General features: G+C 39.5%; 1 long non-coding RNA gene across 3 annotated transcripts; it reads right to left on the reverse strand.

Annotated features, from left to right (window-relative positions):
* Positions 1–344: 344 nt before the first annotated feature.
* On the reverse strand, positions 345–25,924 carry LOC144311766 (uncharacterized). Of its 3 annotated transcripts, XR_013377286.1 has the most exons (6): positions 25,756–25,924; positions 24,099–24,168; positions 17,949–18,020; positions 13,021–13,276; positions 2,043–2,170; positions 345–465 (listed from the first exon to the last, which is right to left on the reverse strand). It is a non-coding gene; the product is annotated as an uncharacterized LOC144311766 (long non-coding RNA). The 3 variants fall into 3 exon arrangements; XR_013377289.1 differs by lacking the exons at positions 345–465; positions 2,043–2,170 and adding an exon at positions 6,674–6,802; XR_013377287.1 differs by lacking the exons at positions 345–465; positions 2,043–2,170 and having other exon boundaries at positions 12,491–13,276.
* Positions 25,925–26,816: the final 892 nt, after the last annotated feature.

A 26,816-nucleotide genomic window follows, 5' to 3' on the forward strand; every position in this document is an offset into this window, starting at 1 on the left:
TCTGAAGAATCACCTGTTATTCTTCTTTCCTTAAGTTCATTTCCTTTATCTAAAAAGTGAGCTTCATACAAAAAACATTCGCAGAGCAGAATGAATTTGACTAATCAGTATGGTCCCTTTTCAATGTCCTTCCTTCCTCCCCCTTATATTTTTAACTTAAGCTATATGCTAGTTGAGGATTTTTGAAGATTCATTTTTATGAAAATACCCCTCATAAACCAATTGAAATTATAGAATTTTGAAAACACTTATGTCCCATTCATATGAATGAGGGAAATGAAGTTTCATTGTTTAGAAAGATTCTGACATAAGGTAGAAAGATTTCAGATTCTTTTTTTTTAACTTGCCTCAGGGTCGGAGTCCAAATGATTTGTCCATCATGGATTATACTGGGAGTTGAAATGCAGCTTCACATCCAGCATTTCCTATAGAGGCTCATGCATAGGATTTGTCTTCATTATGTGTCTGTAAGGATGAAGGTCGTTGGAACTGGGAAACTCTGACTTATGAGAAAATTAGATAAAGCCAGAATTTTATAATATTAATGTTGACACCAGTTACTGTTTGTTGATGACTCATAAGTGAGACGTGTGCTAAGTGCTCTAAATGCATTATTCTAGCTTCACAAGGTCCCTGTGTGGTAGGATTTTTTTCTGCCATTTTACATCTAGGCTTAGAGGGGGTAAGCAACAAGCCCGAGACCATACAAAATATTTGATGGCAGAACAAAGAAACGATCATGAATGCCCTCTAAAAAGTAAAAAATACAAGATGTACATGTACTCTGTCTCATGTTCAAGGGCTATACATTTCCTAATAAGTGGACTCTGTAACCACCCCCCCAACCCCGTAATTATGAAATTATATCAATGACTGCATAAGAAATGGTAGCTGCTCTGAAAAAGACACCATCCAAAAGGGGAAATAAATAGGAGGTTCACTTTTAGGGGCAAGTTGAAGGGTCTTGAAGATCAAGTCCTGGGAGTGGGTGGGTATCAAGTACACTGGGAACAACTCACAAAGTCAACAGGACAAGGTCAGTGGAGGGGACACAAGAGAGAAAACCAGAATTGGGGCATGAGAGGGCAGTGTCCTAACAATAGAGTTGAAAAGAAAGCCCAGAAGTGTGCAGGGGGAAGAGAGCACAGGCAGGACTTTAGACAACGAGGATGTATAAAATAGAAAACAGGCAGTGTGAGAGTTCAAAATGCATTCAGGAGTGGGATTAAAAGTGACAAGGTAACAGGGAGATCAGGTGATTCAGTTGGTTGAATGTCTGACTCTTGGTTTCAGCTCAGGTTGTGATCTCAGGGTCATGAGTTAGAGCCCCACCTGTGCTCAGTAGGGATTCTGCTTGAGTTTCTCTCCCTCTACCTCTCCCCCTGCTTGTTTGTGCTCTCCTCATTCTAAATCAATCAATCAATCAATCAATCAATCTTTAAAAAGTGTGTGTGTGGGGGGGGTAAGTGATGGGGAAGCAAGGTGCTCCCTGAATCTGCTGCCTACTACAACACAAGGCTCTAGCAAAATCACCCCAAAATGGCTTTGCTCCAGCTGGTTGGTTTGCTGATGTGGAAGACCACAGGAAACCACAGACCAAAGCCAAGTAGGTTAGGGTGGCTGTGAGCCATGAGGGCCTTAGAGGTAACAGGGCTTCACATCCCAGCTCTGCCTTTCATGGACTACCCCTTGTGTAATTTTCCATGCCCTCATCTATAGAAATCACCAGGTCAAATATATCCATAAGATCCATGTGGATTAAATTGCAAGCTTAATGTAAATAATGGACTTAATGCAGTGCTTAATATAGAGTAAGCACTCAAGAAGAGCTATTAACATGATACAAAAATATTTGTAGGGTTTCTGTTTAAGGAGTAGGCCATTTGCAGGGATTATCATTTCATTTGTAACAGTTTATCTAAAAATATAAATTCCTCTGAGCAAAAAGAAAAGTAAAGGAGGAATAAAGCAGAAAAGAAGAAAGTTGTCATTAATAGAACAGCATCCAATATTCCCAATATCACTAAAATTACTGCCTGTACGTGGCAAGAAGGCATCATGTCCCCCAGAGTGAGGTAGTGCAGTGATGCAGGGATTCAGGGATTCAGGGATGCCATGCAGGGAGGGACTCCGAGGCTCTCTAACCACATCTGTCTCCTTCCACTGCATCCTGCAGAAGCCAATGTGCACTTCCATTAAAAATAATCACAAGCAATTTTTAGTGTCGCTACAGGGGAACTTTATGCAGAGTCCCATCCCAGCTACTCAGGTCTCAGATCACTTGTCCATTTGGTTCCACCCTTCTTGGACCACCTCATTCCTGCCCAAGCCCTGGCCTGTTGCCTTAGTGTCTTTTCCAGCATGACCCTTCCTGACACCCCCATGTGCTCTGCCATGAAACCAGCACTCTCAGCCCTGGTATCACTGTGGCTTATTTCTGCTGCTGCTGATGGGTGCGGCCACTCGGCAAAGGCAGCCTCTCTGGCAGAAGAAGTGGGAGACTGGGAAGCAGTCAGGAAAAAACCCTTGTGGATATTTCCATCTTATCAGTCTCAGGCAGCTCTAAACATTATGGTCCTATTGTATTGTCTTTTACTTCTACATTTCTATAGAGGCATTTCTATTCTAATGGTTCAATAGAAGGGAAAAGAAATTCCAGAAATTAGAATATTATAATATTATAACTCAGCTAATATTTACTTTGTATGAGTCACTGTTCAGTACACCTCTATGCCTCCCCTCTTAAAAAAAAAAAAAAAAAAAGCTTTTATTTATTTATTCCTGAGAGACACAGAGAGAGAGGCAGAGACATAGGCAGAGGGAGAAGCAGGCTCCCTGTGAGGAGCCCGATGTGGGACTCAATCCCAGGATCAAGAGCCCCAGGCAGATGGTCAACCACTGAACCACCCAGGCGCCCCTCTATGTCCCCTCACCCACCCATTCATTCTCCCACTAAATCTGTGCAAGAGAGGAAAACTCTCCCAAGGCCGAACTGCCATCAGTGGTAGAGTTTGAACTGAACTGGATCTCCTAACTCTGTTCTGGCTGGTTCCTCAGGTTACCCAACAACATCTTCTCTACACAGAAGGTTTTTTTAAGATCTGTGCTCTGACAAAAGGCATGTGTGCTCCACATCTCTCCCAGGAAATGCCATTCTATGAAAACACGAAGTAACTTAATCTGGAGTTTGGGTTTTTCTGAGAGTCTAGCCTGTAACACTATTTTTATTTTTGTGTGAAGTTCCAGGAGGAACAGAAAATACTTTCACTCTGCATTCAGTACGAGTGACCCAGGAGACCAATTCTCAAGGACCCATTGCTGTCAGAAAATGAAACAAAATGCCATTCTTTGCAACAGGAACACTGATGTTAGATGTTCTGAGAAATATGTGCTGCAGTCAGCAGTCACATTGTTTCACAGGGTTCAGCCAAAGTCAATAGGCTTTTATTCCCAGAATATCTTAGCCCGAAAACACACCATCCTTTCAGAGATGTCTTCAGAAAGTTGCCTGCTCATCTGCAGCAGCTCATCCCTAACTATAAAGCAACTTTTCTGCAACAGCAGACGGAATGAGGCCCATAAGTTTTTAACGGTGGACCTTTGGCAAAATATCATCAATCATCATGAATTTATTTATGGAAAATCAGAAGTAATACCATGTAAGCCCTATCAATATATTCTATGTATTATATATCTCATTAGTATTTAAAAATACTATTTCTATTATTTGCAAAAAATAAAAATAAATAAATAAAAATGATGTTGCAGTCTGGCCTGTAATTGTAAATCTATGCTACAACTGTTCACATTTGATTATAGACTATGTTATGATATTCTCTGCTTTCTCCCTGAAGGGTAAGAAGTACTTATTTCTCATCTTTTATAGACTTCCTTTCACAATGTTGGGCACTAGGGTCATTTAATAAACAAGTTTGACTCAAGATTCTGATTATCAGTTCCTTAGTTGCTATAAATAAAGACAGCTGTTTCTTTGGGACCTGAGATATTTGCTATCTCTGTCTCTCTTAGCCCAATAGACTACAGTTACATTTTGCTTCAAGAAAGATACGATATTGGATCCACCCCCTGGGGGTCCTGGGGGTCCTGAACACTTGGGCTTCAGTCCACACCCTGAAATGGTAAGCAAATATTGTGTAGATGTGCTTATATGCGGCTTTTTCAGGGTCCTTGGATTTTACTAATACCCAAAAGATTGTAGAAGCAAGATTGAGAATACTCTGTGAGCCTTAGAACATCCTTTAGAATTTATCATTTTGTCCTCTAATTTGTGATATCCTATACTGCAGTGATTTTTGAATCTATGGTCCATTTTCCAAGGGTGTCCTGGACAACAGAGTGGTCATAGGACAAACATTGCTCACTGTCAGTATATAATCTTCATTCTAGAATCTTGTGATTTCAGTTAGGAATGACTAGTCACTGTTTTTGAAGAAGTAGGTGTTCTGAAATTGACCCACATGGAAAACCGTACCCAGTCACCTCTCTAAAAAACTTAAGGATTGCTTTAAATATGATTCCTCTTTTTCCCCACATTATGATTCCTTTCTAGTGGCCATGACCTTCCTGAAATTATCAGGATAGCAAAAACCAATCAAGTTTATGGAATCTTAATATTTTACTAATGACGTTGTCAGCACACATGCCAAAGAAGAAAGCTTTCTGCCATCATGCATGTACTAATCTGCTCACACATAAACAACTGTCACAATTACCTTCCAATTGTATATACTACCTACAACACGTAAGACTTTTTTTTAACAGAGAAAGAAATCACTTTTATTATTGAGTAAAAAATAAACCAGAATGAAGTATATCACAGGTAATCCACAAAAAGAGCACAAATACAGAAATCTCACCCTTTTATATAGCCAAGTGGATACAACCCATATGTACATATTTTCAAAGTAAGCCATATCTAGTTCTCCAGTAAAGGAAATCTGGCAGCATCAAATTTGTCACATCTTGAATTTACCTGTTGATTGGTGTGACTATCCATGTTAACCAATTGGCTTTATCCAGGAGAAAAACAAACTTTTCATATCTTTTCTGGCATGAGGTAGTTTTGCAGTTTAGAGAAAGGTGTCCAAGAAGTTGGGCAACTATGCGCCCAAGGAAACTGGTGGATAGGGTACTATCTCCCTTGATGTTTACATTCCAAAGAGGTGGCTCCCAGGGCTATGAGAGAGAAGTCCCTGGGTCTCAAAGCTGACAAAAAACTTATCCAGCTTACAAAAAGATTTATATAGATTTCAGAAACAGGAAAAAGTACTTATAATTCTAAGTTTACTAATGTACATTCTCTAAGAAAATGGAGGGAGAGAAATCTCTTCTATTATTTTCAATAGGGGGAATTAAGCCTCTTACTTTTAATTTTTATTTGTCCTTACACTGCTCATGGTGAAGCTCCTTGGGTCCCAGGGGAATCACTACTCTGACTTCTGACATAGTTCTATAATTTCTTTTTTTTTTTTTTTAAGATTTTATTTATTTATTCATAGAGACACACAGAGAGAGAGGGAGAGATACAGGCAGAGGGAGAAGCAGGCTCCATGAAGGGAGCCCGACGTGGGACTCGATCCTGGGTCTCCAGTATCACACCCTGGGGGTGCAGACGGCACTAAACCGCTGGGCCACGGGGGTTACCCAGTTCTAGAATTTCAAATCCCACAGCAGATTGTACGTTATCTGGAATTCAGGCTTCTTGTTGGAGGGAAATATGCTGACTAAAGAATGATGAAGGGACAACTGTCAAGTCTGACAGTGAGTAAAGAGATTATACTTACAAAAAGCGGATAGAGAAGTATGAAAGGAAGCCGGGAGGAAGGGAGAGAATAGGAAGAAGGAAGCAGTCAGGAACCCTCTAGTGGGAAGAAACAGTCCCGTAACCTAGGGAACTGCTGAGGACAACTTGGTAAGACCCTTAAAAGCACTTGTAAGAAAAATAAATAAAGGGAACCCACATATATAATCTTTGCCTCTTATTTGGAGAACTGTGCCCTAATCCAGGGTCTCATCCAGTGATTTCAAAAAGTGCACAGAATGGACATACCACCACTTAAAATCTTCCTTCTGGGGATGCCTGGGTGGCTCAGTGGATGAGTGTCTGCCTTTGGCTCAGGTAATGATCCTGAGGTTCTGGGATCAAGTCCCATGTCGGGCTCCCGGTAGAGAGCCTGCTTCTCCCTCTGCCTCTCTCTGTGTCTCTCATGAATAAATAAATAAGATCTTAAAAAATAAATCTTCCTTCTGGCCCAAGTGTCCCAAGTTCCTGATGCTAGATAAACTGCTCTAATCTATAGTATCTTCTATGAGGATAAGCAGGTTGATGTAGATCTGTGCTACTCAACAGGGTGGCAAATGGCTCCATGTGGCTCTCAGCACTTAAATGTGCCTAGTTCACTCTGAGGTGGCTGTGAGTGTAAAATACACAACAGATTTTGAAGATTTAACATGAAAAAAGTAAACAGTTCCATAAAATATGTTAATCTAATTTTAAGAGATTACCATTTAGCATAAGGTATTTTAGCATACTAAATGATATCTTTGGATATGTTGGGTTAAATTAAATATACTATTAAAATTAATTTTGCCTGTTTCTTTTGACTTTTTTTAAGGGTGGTTAGTAAAAAGCATAAACATACACAGTATGTGACTTGCATTACATTTTTATTGGTTTGTACCAACTACATTGGTTTGGGTCCTAACCAGCAAAACAGGCAACATAGATCCTTGGAGCTCTTTCTAGCCTTGTCCTCAACACAAACAGGAAATGAAGATCATGCTGGGATAAAAGAGTAATGGAGACTGTCAGTAAGAATGCAGATGTTAGAAGGCAAAATGGAAGAGAAATATAAACCAAGCTAATGCGATGCAAGAGAGAAAAAAAGAAATTTCCCATTAAGGCCCCAATCCCTCAGCAATCTAACTGTAATCCAGGGAACCACATGAGTGCTAGAAGAAAATGTGAGTGAGTTTCTCTACAGCCTGAGGTGGAAGAAGGTTTTCTAATGATAGCACAAAGTCTATATATGAAAAAAAGAGAAAAGATTGATAAAATGACTATATAAAAAGTCTTTAAGTACTTTATTTTGGCCAAAATTTTTAAAAAGGACATAAGCAAGGTCAAAAGCCAAGAGACAAATTAGAAGAAAACATCTGCAACACCTATGGGAGGTAAATGACTAATATTCTACTATCTGAATAAGTACATTTTAAAAATTAAGAAAATAAAGACCACAAATTCTAGAGAAAAATGGGAAACAGATTGAACAGTTAACAAAAACTATATAAAAATACAGATGAAAAGGTGTTCAAACTCTTCCAGAGTAAGAGAAATGCAAATTAAAACTACAATGAGGTTCTCATCATCAGATTGACAAAAATTCAAAATCTTGACCATACCATCTGCTGTCAAAGAGTGGAGAAGTTAAAAAAAAAAAAAAAAAAAAAAAAAGAGTGGAGAAGTACCCACTGCCAGATAAGTTCCAGATGTGGCCAGTGGGAACTCATTCAGGCTCCCCCCTGGGTCTTCTTGACATGCCTCCATCACTCTCAGGGAACTTTCTTACTTTCTGTCATAATACATTCAAATTACTTCAAACCTTCCATGCTTCAAGCCCAAAGTCAAGCATTTCCCCAAGGAGATCTGGTTCTTCCTCTAAGAATTTGCACTGAAACTGTACTTCCAACAACACAGAAATACCTATGCAGAAGGTGATTCACTACAGCATTCTCTGTAATTATAAAATACTGGAAAATACCTAAAGGGGAAATCATAAGAGTTAAAATACTGTGCATCTGTGATAAAAGAATAACAAATATCTTTATGATAGCATAAGAGTGATTTCCAGGATATACAGAGAATCACTGAGGTACTAGAGCTTAAGTGCTTTTTGTTAAATATGACCCACAGCCTGAAGATTTTAAGATATATGTGAAAGTGTAAGGGAAAACAAGAAAGCATACATGGTCTCATTTGGTTTGTTTATATTTTGGAGTAATATAGGAATGGCAGTTCCCAAACTATTTTGTGTGTATTATAAGACTGAGTGAATGTATTGATGTCACTGGATGTCAAGGTTTCACTTTGGAAGAAAAGCAGCTACACTTATGAAATGAGATCAGGCAAGCAAGAACACTACATAGTTCACAATTCGGAGTGTGTGTCTTTGTGTGCATGTGCACGTGCGTGTATGTTTTTAACTGTTCTTTGTAAAGTACTAGAAGCAAGGAGTATACCACACTTAGAAATTGGTTTCTAAATATCATTCTTAATGAAAAAGAATCAGTATCCTTGGAAAAATGACTAATGACAGGGCTGGTACAAGGAAGGCGTAAGATAAGAATAGAATGTCTTGTGCCACAAATTTTTTAAAACTATTTTATTTATTTGAGAGCGAGAGTGAGCAAGCATAAACAGAGGGAGGCAGAGAGGGAGAGGAAGAAGCAGACTTTCTGCTGAGCAGGGAGCCTGACCCGGGGCTGAATCTCAGGACCTGGAGATCATGACCTGAGCTGAAGGCAGATGCTTAACTAACTGAGTCACCCAGGAGCCCCTGTACCACAATTTTTAAAAGTGTCCTAAAAGTGAAAGAAGTATGTCAAAAAGACACAGGAATAAGCTTGCGGTTCTTTTTGGCCAAATGTAGGGCAATCTGATCATTGAAATAAATGAGGACATTAAGAGCTTATAACCCATGATATAAGATGAAGATCCACGAGTCTATACTGATGATAGACATAGATGATAGAGAGACAGATATGTACAAGATAGAACCAAAGGAAAGCTCTCCCTTGCTCTAGTATATCAACTTAGAAAAGAGATTGGTGGATCCAAAAAAATCACCATTTGCAGCTATCATGGTTAAAACCAATTTAAGCAAGCATCATCAATAGGTGGGAGGGCAGTTTTGATCCAAAACAGAGTATTTTATAATCTCAACATATTTCCTTGCAATATATGTATTAATTACAGAAGAACAACAATGATGTCATGGGGAAACAGCACAAAACTTTAACCAAATTCCCAGAGGTTTACCATCTCTAACAAGGGCCACATGAAAACCATGAGTCTCCAGATGTGACACCAAGTAGGACTCAGTGTCATTCGTGTAGGATTCTAGGCAAACACAGACTAACTATCTAATCATAAGGACACTTTGTCAAATCCCAGACAGAGGTATGCGATTCTGTTGGATTCTTCACAAAAATCCATAACATGAGAGATAAAGAAAAACTAGTTAATTTTTCTAGATTAAATGGTATTAAACATAAATGACACCTAAACACAACACACAATCCCAGGCTAGAAAAAGAAAAGTACTATGAAGGACGTAATTGAGATCACTGATGAAAATAAAATATTGGCAAATCAGAATATGGACTGTAGATTAAAGTTTTGTATCAGTGTTAAAGTTCGTGAGTTTAATAACTGAACTATGGAGATGTAAGAGAATATTCTTGTTCCTGTGAAATACACACTGAAATTGTGGGGTAAAGTGATATGATCCATGCAACCTACTTTCAAATGATTGAAAAAATAAAAATATGTATTTATAGACGGAGAATGCTAAACCAAATGTGGCAAGATAATAAAAATTAGTGAAACTGGGTAGAATATACAAGGTACTTTGTACTACTTTTGCAATTTTTTCTGGAAGTCTGAAATTTTTTTCAGATTAAAAAAATGTTTTTAAAGTATCTCTTAAACAGGTTTGCCAGATTGAACAGAGGCAAACTATGTTCATTTATTTCCCAGATAGACCTCAGGAGTTCCAAGCATGGTTTCTAAAATAAATGGTCATATGGACTATCTGGTGAGGGACATACTAGCTAATTTGGAAGATTTCTGTGACCACTCTTGAAACAGACTCAGCAGAGATTACTTATGTGCCCAAGAGTAGCTGAGCAGAGGAAAAAATAGCTGCTCAACTGAATTCCTCCTTTTAGGGAAGGAGATGGTCACCTCCGTTGACATCTGATTGAACAGATGATATCAAGGACTCCACCTTCATCTCCCTCCACCTCACCCTTACCTCCAACATATAGCCCACAAATGGCGAAACAGAGGTCTTCAGAGATTAGAACCCAAATCTAGGGAGATTAAAGTCAGCCATCTTGGCCAAATGTAGGCCTCAAAATAAAAACTAAATTGAATGTTAAAATAAAAGCATCTAAAAGAACTTCTGAGATTTGGACTTAGTAGAATGTATTATTTACACTTAACAAATAACAGCTACCTCTCAACTTGATTCTCTAAAAACACATATTTTAGTATCCTGTGTGGTATTTACCTAGAGAAAAGCAGCATTAAAGAATTTATGTCTTCAAAGGGAGAAAGTGTCCTGATACTCAGTCTAATTCTGAAATTGGATCTAAAAAAATCACTATGTATCAAAACCTATCCACCCTTACAACAACCAAAAAGTTATTAGGTTCACATGAAGTTATTCATGAAGTTCATGAAGTTAGTAACTTCAGCTTTTTTGATGTGAGAAAAAACTATAGGAAAACATCCATGGCCAGCAAAGTGCTATTGATTCAACTTCTCATCGCCACATGCTACCTCCTGTGAATGGAATTTCTATTTTCTCTGCTTCTTAGAATTATCTAGAAGCCAAGAAATTTCCTAGAAGATGGTGTAAAACAGCCATTGTAAGATAGATAGATAGATGATAGATAGATGATAGATGATATAGATATGGGATCTGTTTCTCTGGGGAACCCTAATATACACAGGAACTCATTCAGAAAGTTTTATCAGTTTAACAAGTAGGGATCCCTATTTTAGAGGTTGCAACCCCATATCTGTGGCCTCATGCACCTCTGTGACTTGTGTGGAATTGCTAGCTTGCTGACTCTAGCCAATGGAGGTCACTGCATCTTATGTCATGTTCTAAAAGCCCTTGGTCTACCTCAAATCAACCGCTAAGTTGCCTTAGGAAAAGAAAACCTTCAACATTCTCTGGTTTTACCTCTAATTTCTTGGATTATGCATTAGGCCAAGATAATTCATATCTATTGGAAGAAGTCATTGAGAGGAGATGATCACCAGCTGACCTGTGAGTTGGACCCAGGCAATCGAGGCTCTTTATCTACTCCCCTGTCCTTGGAACATACATTCTGCTCTTCTGAGCCAAAGCTGTTTGAACTGTGCAGCCTTGAGCCTGCCTGGACTGAATACGTGACTGAGCTCAGTTAAGGCTATTGTATAAACTTCTAAGGTAAAAGGTGGGTGTGGAGATCTACTGGTCTTACAGCCACCCAGGACAAGCCTCCCATATAAGTTCCCTTGCTTATTAAAACTGCCATCTACCAATCTGGAGTAATCTGTCTTCTTCTTTCATCTGTCCTGGCCCTCTATGTGAGGACCAGTTTGCAAATCAACAAGGTCATTTTGTAAAATTATTTGATCTTACACATTAATGTTCCCTTCAAGATGGAAAAATGCCAGAACACCACATAATGGTGCAAAGAGCTACAGAGCCTGAGAAGCATTGTTTTAATGCCAACCTCCTCCACTTGTCAGCTATGTGAACTCGTAAATTTCTCTAATTGGGCTTCATTGTCTTCACATGATCAGTGATCAGTGATCAGTATGTCTCCTTTATGGAACTGTTGCAAAAATTAAATGGAATAACTAAGGCAAAAAGTCTGGCCTACAAAAGATATAAGAGGACCATTTGTCCTTTTTCCCTTTTCCCATTGTAGCTTGGGTTCTCTTTGTGGGGACTTACTTGGCTTTAGAGATAGTTAGTAGTTATATTTTTGAAGTAAATTTTAGCACCATCTTAACTTCGAAATTTTAAAATAAAAGAAGGTTGGCTAATAGGCTATTTTTGCCAGTGTTACTGTTTCTTGTCATACTATGCTTCTGTATTTGATGCAAATTAGAAAGAATAGTTTTTTCTCTTTCCCTCTACTTGTCATGAAGAGATTTTATGTTTATTGTTCCAGTGTGATGTAGATTTCAGTGGTAAGCCAAGTTCAGTGAGAATTGCTTTTAATTTCCTTGGTGTATAAAATAATGTGCTCCCTTTGTATTGTTAATTTTAAAATGAATTACTTGTGCCATCCTCACCTTTATCCCCTCTTGGACCTTGGCTGGAATCGATGTGAAAATCTTTTTTTATGAAAAGATTACATTTTATGGGGAAAGTATAAAAAGAGTTAATTAAATTAAAAAAAAAAACCCTGTAGGAGATGAATTTGTAGTCGAGTTTTTGTGCCATAGGAAAGTAATACTGGGGTAGATTTCTAATATCCATGCATGAGGAGGGATTTTTCTTTTTCATTTAATGAAATATAATTATATTCTTCACCAAATTTTGTTTGATCAATGCACACAGATATTCCCATTTTCCATTCTTTTCCCGATAAAAATGTCTTAGAATCTCCTGCCACCAGAGATATTTGTGTGTGGGGTGAGGTGCTCTAAGACTGCACTTCATTATTTCTGAAGCCTGGCCAATTAGAACGAAATGCAACTTTTATTTTTAAATGGTCAAAATTTGCTTCAGTAATATAAGGATGAAAATTGGATTTTCCAAGTTTGGGTGTAGACTCCCCTATCCTGGGAAGGACCCCTTCCAGAGCCTCCTGGTCACTGAGAAGTAAGTTAAGTGTTTAATTACTGTCCGTGGGGGTATCCCAAGCCCTTGTGAATTAATCCAAATGTTCTGATTTGAACAGTATTCTCATTAATGATGCAAAATTATATAAATGACCCAAGAAGGGCTTGGATGGAATTTCTGCAGAAAATGTATTCGTATGTTAAGGTATTTTTCAGTTCATTTCCATTCATAAGGACCAGATAGAGAAGTGGGGGAGGAAATGAAAGAGAGGGGCCTCTCTGAATAGAAACAGATCCCAGCAACTCCCCAGAGGGAGGAAGAAACACTGCTATTACATTTTAGAGGTTTCTGGTGTCCACTAGAGCAATTCTCTTATTAATTATATAGTTAGTGCTCTATGGGTAGGTCTTCATTTTATTCAGCCTACCTTGGCCTAGTTCCGATGTGGAATTAAAACAGGGACCCCTGTTTTCCTACAAGAAATGGAGACCAAGGTAAAGTGACCCAGTGAATAGAGGCTTCGTCTTTCTTGTGAAAAAAGAGTAGTCGTAGGCAGTACAGGGTTATTAAGGCAGCTCTATCTGAGGCCCAGGCCGCTTCATCTTTCTGCCATCCTTAGTTTTTGGCTTCTACTCAAGTTTGCTCCACAAGCACAGGATGGTTGCTGACATTCCAGGCATCACCTTTGCATTCCAAGAAGAGAAAAACATCCAGGTAAGTCAGTTGCCTTTCCATACTTCCCCTCAAGTCTTATCCAAGGACTTTTCTACTTACATCTACATACATCAGAAATGTAATGTTTTAGCTGGATACATTGTTTTCCCAAACAAATTAGTTTTTTGTTAAAAAGAGAGAGGATGGATACTGAGTAGGTAACAGTTTCTTCCTGGGTTGCGCCCATTCTTCCCAGCATGGACGAATAAAGATAGAAGATCCAGATAATCTTGGAACTCAGAGTAGAGAGGACAGAGTATTTTCCAAGGAACTACAAGACCCCAGACTTCCTCCTACCCTTTAGGGTAAAAGCAGAAGAGAGTAGAATGGGGAAATCAGGCAGGCATCCCTTTGCACAGCCCCAAGAAGCTCAGGACATCTTAATGTTTCTTATGCAAGGGAGTACATATTGGCTGTTAAGTTTTGAATGTCCCCTCCCTGCTATATGTCACTTTCCTACAGCATCAAAGTTACTGCTCCAAGTGACTTGGCACCCAACTCTAGTCCTGGGCTGTGTTTAATATGTCACTCAGAAAATGCCACATAGGAGTACTTGCAGAAATCCCACACTGTTCACTACAGGCAGTGGACTCAAATTTCAGCCACAAATTCAGGGGAGCAAAACACTTCCATTCCGTCAGACAAAAGAAACATGATTACAATCGCCGCATGTTCCACAAGTTAGCCTCAAGACCCAACACAGGGACGTCCAATCCAGTACCGGAGTATTTACAATAACAAGGTACAGTACACCGTATTGTAAATGTAAGTGCTCCTATTAGGTGATCTAAAGGTGCTAAGTAAGGATCAGGGAAGAACACCTGACTCGTCTTTGGGGTGACAGGAAGGCTCACACTTGCCATGAATTTTCTTTTATATTTAATCTTCAATATTTCTTTTACCTGTAAATATCCAAACCAAGGACCTGACAGTCCTCAGTGCATGAGGATTTTAGAAATTTGGAACAAATTTTTTTTCTTCAGTTCAGAAGCTTTTTTAGTTGAGTTGAAGTATTTATGAAAAGGTTAAAACTCCATGGGGCATCTGGGTGGTTTAGTTGGTTAAGCAGCAGACCCTTGGTCTCAGTTCATGTCATGATCGTAGGGTCATGGATTGAGCCCTGCATCTGGCTCTGCACTCAGTGGGGAGCCTGTTTGACATTCTCTCTCTTATTCTCTCTCTTTCTCTCCCTTTGCCCCATCCCCTCTCATGCCAGCTCACACACATTCCATCTAAAATAAATAAATATTTTTTTTTTAAATAGAAAAAGAAAAAAAGGAAAGGTTAACTCCAGATGGCTTCTACTGCCATGTGTTGTCAGGCTCAGGTTTGTATCTTGCAGAACAAGCTTTGGTTTCTAGGATGGCTTTTTCAAGCATAGCTCCAACAATGATTTTGTTATTTTTTGGTCTGGACATCTATGCTCTCATCTATAGCTCTCATCTATAGCTCTCACTGTATTACACAAAAACCATGCTATGGTGACATAGAAAATACCTCTGACTCCACTTTACAGTTCTGTTAAATGCAACAGACATAGGTTGATTAAATAGTATATCCAAAGTAAAAATATATATATGGTTTATAATATACTCAGATTATCAAGTATTTTAATAAAGTCAAAGAGCTACAGAAAAGTATAGAGATGACAAAGTGTAGTGGTTGATGGAGAGTGCTCTGGAGCCAAAGTGCCCAGAGTTATATCTCACCTCTACCGTTGGTCAACTAGCTGTGTGACTTTGTGCAAGTTACTTAACCTTTCTGTGGCCAAATTTCCTCATCTATGAAATCAGGATAATAATAGTACCTTTTCCATAAGGATGAGTTAGCAGTGGTAAATAAATTTATGTCTTTATAATAGTGTCTACAATAGAATATTATATATATATATATATATTTGCTATTTATTATTGATTTTCATTGAAGATAATAGATTTCACTGATTTTATTATTTCTCTCCTTCTAGAAGAAGGAAGAGGTTGGTTATAAACTATGTGCTTTATTTTTGTGGCCAGGCTCTCTCAGATTCTATGGGATAGATATGCTCAAGACACCTTAAAGTTATACGGACTTAATATAAGAATATTCAGAGAAGTAAGGAAACCTTCTTGTAAGTTGGGCTCCCTGGTGTATGCAGAACAGGAGAGCCAGTCAGGATATAGCAGGAGCCAGGAGCCCACAAACTCCGTTCCTGGCCAGAGTTGATCCTCCATCCCCATGACCCAGCCTATCCCCATGTGTCTTCATCTAGGTGCCCTGCAGCTGCCACAGTTTTAACTTCACTATTCTGAACCATTACATGCTCTTGAATCTCACATTCCAAACCCCAAAGAAAGGAGACCTGATTTAGTTCATTAGTCTCTTTCCAACATAGAGCATTCTACGGGCAGATTCCCCACATCAAACATCCTTGAGCTTCATTTTAGCATGCCTGCACTATGACAGGTCCAGGTCCCCAATTCAAACAATGGTAGCCAACGTACCCAGGTCACATCTCAAAGCGTAGCAAATTTTGAGGAAAGAAACCCTCCAATGGCAGCTTTTATGAGAAGAAACCTATGTAAGTGGCAGACACATTGAGATGCTGTTGTTCACATGTACTGCTAATAAAAGTTGGTTGTTTTGTTTGTTTTTTTAATGTTGCATTTTATTTTTGGCTTATTTGCTAATTTGTTTCAATTAAATATCTCACAGGGTCAAATATCGAAGACCCAAGAACTGCCATTCTCAAAAGCCCTAACTAGTCTTAAGCTGAAGCATAAAACTGAGGGGAAAAAAGCGAGGCTCCAAGGTGGAACTCCCTGAGGAGCCATGCCAGGAAATTCATCTCTTGGATCCTACTTCTGTTAAGGAACCTGGACTGTATAGCTCAGTCTTTATGTCCAAACTTTGAAGGTATATAAGAATCTTATAGCAATCACTTCCCTTCTGTAGACTGAACATTATCCTCAATTTATTTTGGGGGGGGAGGTCAAGGGAAAAGGAGTCTTTTCTTTCTGGAGTGAAAAGCACTACTCATCATAAGAGCTTTAATCTTAAAGTGACTGGGGTTGAAAAATATAGCATGAGTTGCCTTTTAACTGTTCAAAAACTGGAACATTTTCAACATTTTGGGGCTAAATCAAAAATGCTTCTGCTTTTACTTCTAAATCTTGACCAAAAAATTCCTAGGAATTTTTAACAGACCTGAGTGATTATGTCAAAATATTAAGCTACCTTTCTGTTTATTGTGAAATTAATTTTACATAACTTAATTTTTGCTGCCATTCTTAAAAACCAAAATAACAGGGACTGAAATCCTCACCACCCCTGCTATCACTCCCACAAGACTGAAAGGGCTTTCTCCAGTATGAGGGGTAGGCACTTGTGTTTGGGTATCTGGCCAAAGGACGTATAGATAAGAAATGTTTAGATTTTCCAAGGATGGCCAATCATGGTTCAAAGGAGACGAAAGGAGTCTGATTCCAAAATTCACTTACCTGTCTGAAGAGGGTTTGCCTTTGAATTGGTGAAAACTTCTACCTGCAAGTGCCAGAGCCAAATCAACTGAAATAGTACTTTAGGAAACAGAGGAATGTGATGGTAGGAAACAGGGTTATAACCAATACTGTAGCCTACATGAGGAGATGGACAGGCATTTCAGAGTGGCTGAAACTTGTGACTCACAGGTCATCAGAACACTTTCCAAATCTTCATTTCCACCACCACACATTCCATTCCATGGAAAAACAAACTCTTTCCTCCTCCCACTGAAAGGTTCCTGGGCCTTGAGTCAATGAGCTGTTGACAAAATCAGGTCAGGCATCCACTCTGGGCCAATCCACTGTTGTTACAGAATTAAGAGTTAGAGGAACATACTGGTTGCCAATAAACTGAAGAGAGAAGACATTTCCCAGAGAAGACAAGGCTTCCAGATGAAGGCAGTGCACTGAACAGACAACAGATTTCTGCTCCATACTCAAAAATAAAAGACCATAAATCTCTCTTTTTTTTTTTTTTTTAATTTTTTTATTTATTTATGATAGTCACAGAGAGAGAGAGAGAGAGAGAGAGGCAGAGACACAGGCAGAGGGAGAAGCAGGCTCCATGCACCGGGAGCCCGACGTGGGATTCGATCCCGGGTCTCCAGGATCGCGCCCTGGGCCAAAGGCAGGCGCCAAACCGCTGCGCCACCCAGGGATCCCAAGACCATAAATCTCAATGTGAAAACAACTGGACTCTGGAAGGGGATGACTGACTGTACAATCAGGAAAAAGAATTTGCTCTTCCCCTGGTGATACTCTAAGCATTTCTCCTTTGGGTTGCCAAGAACTAAATGATGTCCATCATCAAAACAAATATGAAAAATGCATTATTAATATTAGCAGATAAATTTTAGTATTTTCCTCTGAGCAAATAAAAAATTCCTATAAACACTGACATTACTGTAATTTTAAAATATCAATGAAATATTCAAAACCCTACCCAATATTAAAATCCTCCTGCATTTCTCAGCAATCTGCATCAGCTTAACTTAAACATTAAGCTTACTTAAACATCAGCTTACTTAAACATTAGACACTTTAATTCATCCTATAGTTTATGGTCATATTAGGATTTTAATCCCTGTTTATTTTGCCCAGCCCCATAATCTATACCTACTCTTTTGTTTTTAGAGCCAGCAAAAGTGTTTCTCAGGAGCTTCGCTTCTTTTCAAGAAACAAGTGTTAGGTTCTTTGAAGAGAAAAGGAGAAGATAATGAAAAAAGAAAAGAAAAGAAGAGAAGAAAAAAGAAAAGAAAAAAATTGTTAGGATTTTAATCTTTACAAGAGCACACAGCATAAAAGCAGAACATTGGAAGATAAATTGATCCTCCAATTTTAAAAATGCAAGATACTGCATAAAATTCAGTCCATAATTACAAGTTTTAAGTTTAAATAGACAAAAATTTCCATCTCTTGAATTTCAAATGGGCTTAATGTAACTCAGTTTTCATATCTCATTGTATTATTTTGTTGTTTGGAAAAAGATATAGAGAAAGAAATTTTTATTATGGTAAAAATATGCATAACATAAAATATACAATTTTAACCATTTTTAAGTATACAGTTCAGTGGTATTAATTCAGAACAATAATAAGTTCGGGCCCCAGATATTTTAAGGCCAGATCCAGGGAAGGTTTCCATCTTACTCTGCTCCAAAGTGCTTTTGGTTCCAGAGACCAAAAACCATTCTTGTCAGACCACCATCCTGCCTCATCCTTATCCTGGAAATCATACTGCTTACCCTGTAAAATCTCTGAGTACTTTAAGGGAAACGTGCATTCACTCCCTTTTCACCAAAACATGACAGTTAATTACAATTTTATGTTGGCCCTGACAAGCTGCACTGCAGAGCAGATTTTCGCACGCAATCTTGATGGGAAAACAAATGGAGCAAAGGCATCAGTTATGACGGTAGATTATGTCGTCTTCACACACACACACGGAGTGAACTTCTGAATCCTGAGTGGCCCTCAGCACAGAACCACAAGGAATAACAGAGATATCATTGATCCATCTTTCCTCTGCATTTTATAACATACATAATTGTTTCCTGCTTGACTGAATTTAGCAATCTCCCCTGTCAAGTAAATGTCCGAGCAGTCTTTTAGAGATGAAACCAAAGAAATTAACATTCCTCGAAGCTTTTAGCACAACATATTCTACACTCAATAGCCCACAGATCCAACCTGCTCCACTGAAGACAGTGTCTTGGCTTAAGGTGCTAACTGAAAATTATATATTATAATCATTATCCTGCCAATTTACTAAAAGCTGTCATCTGCGAACCCATTGCAGTTTTCTCTGATAACCTTTATGAAAATGTTATGCTGTTTTTGCCATCCTGACCTCTAGTCCCTGATACAATAATGTTCAGAATCACAAAAATAATTATAGAGATTATAGCTGAGTAAGATGGGAGGAAAAAAGAAGGAATATTTTCCTATGCTTGTTTTCGGGCTGCAGGCTCGCATCATTAATTTAAGACAAAATGTTGGCTCCAACAAAAGAGGTGTGTATCCAAATACTGATTATAATCAACATTTAAAATTTTTGGCATCATCCCAATTGTTTTGGTTACTTTCACGATATAGGTGGCTGAAGCTGTCACACTCTGCTTTCAAAGAGGTGAACTTGCAGAAACAATAGGAAATATCCACATGATTATGCATGGATTTCCCCAGGAATGCAGCACCCCACATGGAAAAGAATACTCAGAAAATGCTCGGTTTTATTTACATTTTGGGAGTTTCCTCTTTGTCACTACAAGGACACATTTGTCAGCATTGCACACCCATCAGAACTGCCAAGGAAGAACACAATATTGGAAATCACAAGGATCGTGCAGACCTCTCCTTGCCCCTCCCTTACTGGTGGGAAAACTGAGAGCTGGAGGTAAAAGTGACCTTGTAAGGTGACACCTCAGAGAGATTCAGATCAGAAGCCCATCTCTTTTCTTTTTTCTTTTTCCTTGTTGTTGGGGTTGTTGTTGTTGTTGTTGTTGTTGTTTTTGAGAGAGTGACAGTGCATGAGCAAGTGTGGGGGAAGGAGGAGAAGGAGAGGGAGCGAAAGAATCTCAAGCAGACTCCCTGCTGAGTGCAGAGGCCAATGTGGGGCTTGATCTCAAGACCCTGAGATTGTGACCTGAGCAGAAACCAAGATCAGACACCTAACCAACTGAGCCTCCCAGGAGTCCCAGAATGGAACTCCTTCTAACAAACCATCCTCTACCTTGATTCCCCAGTGTGCACTGTTCTCTGTCAACTCCCAGGATCCACGTGGGATATGTGCTAGACAACCTATGCAATTCCCTGGGGGTCAGCTACTTTCAGCAGCCAGATTTGCTTATTATAACCCATCATCCTGCCCCAACTGTGAGGCAATGTGGGACTACAGAGAGACTTGAAATGTAGGGATGATGGTGAAAGTGAGCATGAGTTAATTTCAGATAGTTAGACAGATGATGGATCAATAGATAGACAGGTGATGGATAGATAGACAGATAGACAGTGATAGTTGGATAGATGATAGATATATGAGAGAGAGAGAACTACCTGGGTTCTGTGATAATTAAACGAGAGCACATATCAAGATCCTAGCATGGTGCTGAGCATCTACATTTCCTGCCCTGGGATTCTCCAGACAAACAGACCTAGACAAGGAACTCTACAACTACATGCAGGTGAAATTCAGAGGTGAGGGGAGAGTGTCCTCCCCTCCCCGCCAGGTGTACCCTTTAATTAATAGGGAATGGGAGCCAAGAAGATGGATGAATGCTTCTCCTTCCATCCCTCCTGCAGACTATTCAGGGAGCCACTCTTCAGGCCTTGAGGTACCATCAGAGCCCAGAAACCCAGTTATTCCCCACCTGCCCTTACTCTCTCTAGTCCCTCACTCCTACTCCTGGGTCTCCTTTGCTGCCCAAATAAACCACCTGCACCCAAGTCCTTGTCCCAGCTCTGTCTCAAGGGAAACACAAACAGTGACAGCCATTGCCCAGCTAGCTGTGCAGTCATGAGAAAATGACTTACAATCCCTGGAAGTCTATTTTCTCGTTTCAAAGTGCAAAGGATAATACAATCCAGAGAAGTGTTGAAAAGGCTAAAGAAGGCGACTCTGTGGAAGTGACTGACCCCAGACTGGCCCTGCCTAGGGTGACACCACCTTAATCAGGCCATACTTCAACTTGCTGAGGCCAAACCTGGGAGTCATCCTTGAGTTTGCCCCTTCTTTCAGCCTCCACATCAAGTTCTGTGGTGCATCCTCATCTCAACCTTCAGCATATATCCAAGTGTCCTCCTCTTCCTCACCAGGGCTTCTACCCTGACCCAAGACATCATCACCTTTGTCTATGTCACTGCAACAGCTCCAGACTGGCTTTTTTGGTCCTTCTCTTGCTTCCCTAAAGTCTCGTTGTATTTTACTCAAGATAGAAGGTACATTTAAGCCTATGTCAGATCATTTAACTCCTCCATCCCAAACCCTCCTCTGATAGCTTTCCAACCCATTCAAAATAGAAGGAAAAGTCATTTCAAGGGCTTGCAAAGCCCACCAGGAACTGGCTCCTCACCATCTAGCTCCCACCACTGTCTTCCTCTTTCACTCTGTCTTCACCGCCGCCTCCAGGCTCACCTGCCTTGGCCCCTGCAGATCTTGCTGCCTATTGCAGATCTACACAGGTCACTCCCTCACAGCATCTAATCCTCTGCCCAAATACCACACACATCAAAGGTTTTTATTCTGATCACCTCTTAAAAATACAACACACACCCTGGGGGGTTCCTGGGGGGTTCAGTCAGTTAAGCCTCTGCTTTTGGTTCAGGTGTATGATCCTGGGGTCCTGGGATTGAGCCCCACATGGGGCTCCTTGCTCAGTGGGGAGTCTGCTTCTCTTCTCCCTCTCTCGTGCTCTCTCCCTCAAATGAACAAATAAAATCTTTAAACACACACACACACACACACACACACACACACACGCTGATCTAGCAAACTCCCTTACCCATTATCCTCTATTTATCAAAGAAACATTGCACTGAGCAAAATGAGCAATCAGCAGTCATTTTATTCTGATACTGTTTCCAGAGATAGGAGAGAGAACACAGACCAAGTCTAGATATGCATCTCCTTTGAAACAAAGGTCAGGAGAGTTTTTTAGAGCTGGGGTAAGGAGATCTGAAGCCATCTGTATTTGCTAATTGGCTTCACCCAGAGGAAAAGTAAACTTCCACTTTGTGACAGGAAGTGGTCAGTCGGAGCAAATTGCCCACCCAGGTTAAGCTCCTTCTCTCCCACAGACCTGAGATTTAGGGTTACTGTCTGCCTTGACAATCTCATTACAAAGGGATGGCTCTCACATCCTTGAGAAAGAAGGTTGAAGGCAGTAAAAGAAGAAAAATCCTTTTTATTTTTATTTTTTTAAAGATTTCATTTATTTATTCATGAGACACAGAGAGAGGCAGAGACACAGGCAGAGGGAGAAGCAGGCTCCATGCAGGGAGCCTGATGTGGGACTGGATCTTGGGACTCCAGGATCACGCTCTGAGCCAAAGGAAGATGCCCAACTGCTGAGTCACCCAGGCATCCCACAAAATGCTTTTTAAAGATTTATACAACTCAAAGAAGCAGAGGAAGAATTTACAATTATTCATTTTCAAAAGTCAATGCTCCAGAACAAGGGAGGTCAGGGGCCCAGAGTCAGGAAGAAGCCTGTTTAAAATTTAATCAAAACTGAGGGAATTAACTTTCCCTCCTCAGGCCACCTTGGGCACATCACCACTTACATCATTCCCTCCCTCTTTGGACTAGAATCTAAGCTCCAGGAAAGCTGGGATTTGATCTCTGTTTACTGCTCTATCTCAGCACCTAGAAGAGAGCTTAGCATATAGCATTTGCTCTTAATAGCAGGTGCACAGCATTCTAGAATGTTTCAAACTTTACCTTTAGAATTAAATCATTTTGTTTTGAATTGTTTCAGTGGCCTTATCAATGATACCACAAAATGTTTAGCTTTTATGCTACAGAATTATTTTGAGATAATGTTTCCTGAAAACAACCTAAAATTTCTTTTTTGGGTTGTGACTCAGAGCCCTTCTGTGGGTGTGTGTAATATATATGTATTTATGTATGTATACGTGTGTACATATACCTATATATATACACACACAAAAATTCAGTATGTTTGATATATGCAAAAATAAGCATATATATTGGATTTTCATTCTCAAACACATTCATCTGAACAGGGTTTCAATAAAATTTATATACCAATTTTTTACTTACTCATACATGTTTACTACCTAATTCCACCCTCTATCCTCAGCTTGGCTTTTCATTATCTGGAAGACACTCATGAAGAAACTTTCAAAATGTTTTAAAGAATACTACTGAGCCATCCAAAAAAAATGAAATCTTGCCATTTGCAATGACATGGATGGAACCAGAGGAGATCATACTAACTGAAATAAGTCAGTCAGAGAAAGATAATTATATGATCTCACTCATATGTGCAATTTAGAAACAAAACAAAGGATCATAGGGGAAGAGATGAAAAAATAAAACAAAATGAAACGAGAGAGGGAGACAAACCATAGGAGACTCTTAACCATAGGAAACAAACTGAGGTCACTGGGAGGGATGGGGGTGGAGGAGGGATAACTGAGTGATGGGCATTGAGAAGGGCATGTGATGTAATGAGCACTGGGTATTATATAAGACTGACTAATCACTGACCTTTACCTCTGAAACCAGTAATACATTATATGTTAATTATTTGAATTTAAATTAAAAACATTTTTTAATTAAAAAAAATAACAAAACTCACCAGCTCCAAGATGGAAGGATCCTCCCACAGAGCCAAAAGCAGACCAAAGTGGAAGGCTCACCCCATCCTGGGTGCCTCCCTATTGCTGCCCAGCCCACCTCCAGCTTGCCATGAAGAAGACCCAGTGGAGTAGGAAGGGGCAGCTGGAGGGACTCTGGAGCTGAGCACGGCCACCCCCAAGCAAGAAGGCATGGGTGACTAAGGACTACTGGAGGACAGTGTCATCATCATCCTCCCTGAGATCTATCTTCATCCTGTCTGGAATCCTTGGGTATTTAGCAGCCAATGCAACTAATCCTAAGGAACTTCTTGCATCTAAAAATGAAAGATTACTCCCAGGACCTAGCTAAAGTTGCATGTGGTGATGATCAAAAACAAACAATAGATAGTTCCCAAGGAATTTACCAATAGGCATTTGATATAAATCAGAAAGAGATGCCAGCCACATACCATTCTGCCTGAAGCTGGCTCTTCACTTCTCTGTATTTTACTAGGAACTCCTTAATAACCTGGTGCTTGCCTGCACATGGACGAAAACAGCTTTCAATGAGGCTATCAGAGAACTTGATACACTGAACAAAGACATAAAACAACCCATGTCTATGACAGCAGACAGTGCAGAGTAGAAGGTGATGAAGTAGAAGGGGGCAGAAAACTAAATGCATGGGGGTGGGGATCATCCTTCTTCCCCTCTATGAAACTTTATACGTCTCTCCACTTCTTACTCCATTTGTATTTCCTAGTGAAGAAATTCATTCAGGTGTATGGATCAACTGTATATATAGAGACTTTTCACTATATACACAGGTTTGGGGAAACTCCATTACATGATTTATGTTTGTCTTGTCCTTCCTGTTGTGCAATCAACTGCTGTAGAAAAGTATTAATGGCTTTATTTCATACCAACACAAGTAACTATCAAATGTTTAATGTAAAGAACTAAAAATGCATCTGGTATTGAAGTATCTGACTCCATTGTGCAAGTGTCTGTATTTTGTATCGCTGTCAAGATATGGAAGAAGAGTTAATTACATGTAAAGAATGCTCTACATAGCTTCTCAATTTCCAGATTCCCTTCTTTTCTCTTCCTTAGGGCTTCTGTTCAGTAAGCAACTTTTCTGTGCTTCTCATGTATTTATTTTTAGTGGAACTCCAGAAGCATTAGACTGAATGGAAAAGCATTTCAGATTTCTGGCCTGGGAGTCACAAATGAAAAAGCCTCCTGTATATTAGGGACATCTTCTCTATCTGCTACAAGAGGTCATCTCCTCATCCACTTTTCATTGGCGGCTGTCAACGTCGACAACTCATCTTTGTCATTGGGTATCACTTTGTAATATCGTGCTGCCAGAATACAAGTATAGCTTTTGGCAAATTAAAGGGTGGGTCGTTCCGTGATACACTAAAAATGGGAAATAAAGCACAAAAGTCCACCTCTGAAACTTCAGTACTTCTCCTTGCAAATTTGTGCACTCATGAGAGAGTGTCCAGTTTATCCAGCGATGGCCATGTGAAGATTTGCAGCACTACTACATGTAGTTTACCACTCACTGTAGTTCCCCAAAAAGCCTTGTGAAAATGTTTTATGCCCTGTGTAACAGTGGAGTTACATAAAATAAAATCACATTTTATAAACCATTTACTATGTCTTCATAACAGGGGGATACCGGCATTTTAAGTGACAGATGAATTTACTCCTTTCTGAAATTTACTAATAGTTTTATTTTATGTAAGATGTCATAGGGAGACCATATTTCTTTACCGTGATACATTTGTCTAGGGATGCCTGCAAATTTATAGAACTGGACTACATTTATTACAGTAAGTGTTTCACCATGGGCCAGTATGGGAGATTTGTTTCCTGCTTTCAGGTGACAAAGGGGTTGGGTGGGCAGGTCTGAGTGCCTCGCACTGGCTGTTTCTTAAGTAACTTCTATTTTAAACAATCAGTGTGTCCAGGTGGCCCCTACACTCATCACTCCTTTTCTGATATCTGGTATCTTCAATATAAGATTATCCCTATTAACGCATCTCATGGTAGATAATAAGGAAAAGAATTGTTAATATATATGCAAATACATTCACAGCAAAGGAAGAAATAGCATACTTCTCTAGGCCTTGCTTCTGAAACTGGTCATGTGGTCATAGTATGTATTAAGTTGTTGCTTTTTTTTCCTACCCATTCCATGTTCCTTTGCTGTCAGCAGAAACTTCAGCTGGTCCTTGTCCCTTAGAGGGTAGGATGACCAAAACATTCACTGAGAGAGACCCATGCCCTTTGCTGTCATGGTTACCATAGAACAAGGGAGTCCTCTGAGGCCTGCCAATGAAGTCCTGCATTTCAGAGATTCTTCCCTGTTCCAGGCATGCCATCCATTCCCCTGGATCCCCTCAAAGTAATGACCAAGTATCTCAGCCACGTCTACCATCCCCTTCATAGCCTGTAGTTTCGGCAGTGAGGACGATTTCATCCTACATCTTTTTCCAGAGTTTTCTGGGATTCATTGATTTACTATCAATTCTATTGATTAACCTGAGCTGGTTCTATGTTTAACATTATGAATATTTTAAAAAGTTAACACTTTTAATATACTATACATTATATATATAATATATATAATAATTATATATATGTAATTATATATCAGTTATCATGTACTGTTTCCTAACTGTATTCTGAGTTTTCTAGGCTATGTCTTTTTTTTCTTCAACCACATTGATTGTAAATTCCATAAGGTTTTCTGCCCCTTTATCTCCCAGAGAGGTATTTTCAATAACAATTTTTCTTGAGAAGTCTTAGTAGAGTCAATAGAATTCTCTTCTGGAATGCACTGCATTCAAAGTGCTAAATTTTAGGAAGAAAACCTGATACAAATATTTCAACCTTGATCACCTCTGAATTATTCATCCCTGATATATATTTTGCTCCCTGGAAGATTTGGCTGTATCTTAGCAACCTAAGCTGACAGGGCCTTATTGAATGAAAAGTAATTTGGTTTTTTGTTGTTATTGTTGTTGTTGTTGTTTTTAAAGATTTATTTATTCATTCATGATAGACAGAGAGAGAGAGAGAGAGAGAGAGCAGCAGAGACAGGCAGAGGGAGAAGCAGGCTCCATGCTGGGAGCCTGACGTGGGACTCAATCCCTGGACTCCAGGATCGCACCCTG

The sequence above is a fragment of the Canis aureus genome, chromosome 4, assembly GCF_053574225.1.
Source record: "Canis aureus isolate CA01 chromosome 4, VMU_Caureus_v.1.0, whole genome shotgun sequence".
NCBI lineage: Eukaryota > Metazoa > Chordata > Mammalia > Carnivora > Canidae > Canis > Canis aureus.